The following is a 2447-nucleotide window of genomic DNA, read 5'->3' as shown; positions in this document are numbered from 1 at the left end:
CTATGAATGTAGGGGTAACTAGGTGGCTCAGGTGGTTAAAGCACCAGAAACTGAATTCAAATGAGGCTTCAGACATTTTCCAAATGTGTGACTTAATCTCATTTTACAAGGCCTTATCCTCCTGTGTTAGAGTTGTTATTGAGATAGAAAATAAGGGTTTAAGGGAAAAAAAGACTATGAAATTTTTAAGGTTTTACTTCTTTATTGAGAAACACTTTTCCAGACTTTGTAAATTGGATATTTCAAATAAAGCCAATTCCTGATATAACCATACTGTCAGAAAAGCTTTTTTTAGAAGAGAAAAATTAAATTAAATTAAGTTAATAGCGTCTAGGCTACCCACAAGAAACTTGTGAAATTTGATCACTGAAGAATTTTTTAGGTTTTTGAAGAATTGACCTTTCAAAATGATTTTTTCCCAAAGAAAAAACATACAGAATGGCAGCAACTTCTTCTGTCATCTATTGTCCAGTCTGTAGTACAGTAAAGAAGGACAAGTCTCCACATGCTCAGTGAACATCTATGAAGGGACTATGAAGCCTCAGAGTATCCAGTTTTCATCATCAATGGTGTCATCCAAGTTCTTAATATAGAGATTCACAACCTGGAAGTGGCTGATTTCCTTTTGTTTTAGCTATTCAAATTTCCATTTTAATCCAGCCTGGCATTCAACTTTTTTTCTGTGCCTACAGATATAATTTTTCCATTGATGTCTTCTCTATTTCTTCAACTGCCTTATTGGCATCTTCATGTTTCTCAAAACTCACAAAGCCAAAGCCTTTGGATTTTCCACTGGGATCAGTCATCACTTCGACACTTTTTACCATGTTTGCTGAAAAGCTCCTTCAGTCTTCCATCATATCATCACCAAAATTTTTGATGTACACATTGGTGAATTCCTTAGCTTTGCCTCCCAGCTCTGCTTCTTGTTCTTTCCTTGACTTGAATCTACCAACACTTTTTGGTTATTGAGAAGCATGCCATTCATCTTCTCTATGGTTCTATCTGTTCCATCCTGGGTCTCAAATGTGTACAAATGCATAGCCTGTAGAACCATTTTCATCACACATCATCTTACAGGATAAGATGTTCCCAAATGCTGAGAAGGTGTCATAAAATGCCTTATTGGCTATGGATTTATCCAGGTTTTTAATGAAAACATTCCCAACTCCTGATTTCTCCAAGGATGGATCCTATTGAGATCATTTGATACAGATTGGTTTGCATTTAATTACATAAAATTTCATGGTATCCAGGGCATGTTCTGCATCAGCAGGCTGCTCAAAATTGACATAGGCATATTCCAGGGAGCACCTGGTAATCAAGTTCTGGGATGGACAGTACTGGTCCAGCAGGGCTGAACTCGTATAGCATGGCTTTGGTGACATCTGAGTGCAATTCACCGACATATGGGGAGCCCATTAGGGTAACAGCTGGCAGCAGCATTCATCTCCCCACCCCTTGCAATACCCTGAGCCCCGCCAAGAGGAACTCTTTTTGGAACCGAAGCAAGGAGGAAAAAAAAGACAAAACTTTTTCAATTTTGGCCCAGGCCAAAATCTAGACACAAGGAAGGGGAAAGAGAAGTCTGAACCTGCCAGGGAAAGTTGTGGAGCCTCAAGGAAACATGGAGAAGATGTCCCAGGAATCATAATAGCATATTAGGGGAGACATAAGCGACACCCACAAGCATGACAAAATGGGGACGAAATCCCCAGTTCAGCCTTCCCGCTCCTATTCCGAACCCCACTATCCTTGCTCCAGCGGCCCCTTGGCTCCTCCCAGCTCTACTGTCATCTTCAACAAGGCCCTGAAGGTGGGCAGTGACAGCTATCACCATCCCTGCAGGGAACAGCAGGCAGGGGAAGCCAGACCGGAAACAGCAGTTGAGTAGGCACATGAGGGAGCAGCCACATGGGGGAGCACTGCAGCCACAGACACAGGAGGGAAAGGACAAGGAGGAAGGCGGCCTGCACAGGGTTCAAGGACTCCTGAGGGGCCTGGACAGGTGAGAGGATGGCGGGGGGAGGGGGTGGGAGTCGGAGGGAGGGAGGGAGGAGGAGGAAGAGGAGGAAGAGGAAGGCGGCGAGCCATGTGGCAGAGCAGCCAAAAAGGGGTGAACAATGGAGAAAGGAGCATACACGTGGGAGACCGGACAAACCCTGGTACCAAGCACAGAGAGACTGAAGACAGTCCGGGGCCAGAAATGCAGGTGAGTAAGCGGAGCAGGGCAAAGTTCTCTTTCCGTACCAGGAGGTTTCAAGCAAAGCCCTGATCCCTGGACATTCTTTGATGTTCACTTGGAGTTTGAGGTTTTTTAGTTGTTGCTGTTGTTGTTTTGGTGAGGAGTAAGGGGATGGAGAGGAGGAAGCCAGGGAGCACTGAGCCAAGGGGCAGGCACATAAAGAGAGAGAGAAAAAAATAAACAACTATCCATTTGAATGGGA

At 44.2% G+C, this 2447-nt stretch overlaps 1 pseudogene; it reads right to left on the bottom strand.

The window, feature by feature from the left end:
* Window positions 1-722: 722 nt before the first annotated feature.
* On the bottom strand, window positions 723-1448 carry LOC100015329 (polyadenylate-binding protein 4-like; annotated as a pseudogene).
* Window positions 1449-2447: the final 999 nt, after the last annotated feature.

The sequence above is a fragment of the Monodelphis domestica genome, chromosome 2, assembly GCF_027887165.1.
Source record: "Monodelphis domestica isolate mMonDom1 chromosome 2, mMonDom1.pri, whole genome shotgun sequence".
In the NCBI taxonomy this organism is placed as follows: domain Eukaryota; kingdom Metazoa; phylum Chordata; class Mammalia; order Didelphimorphia; family Didelphidae; genus Monodelphis; species Monodelphis domestica.
The sequence above is the reverse complement of the archived record's forward strand: the minus strand, read 5'-3'. Positions and strand labels throughout refer to the sequence as shown.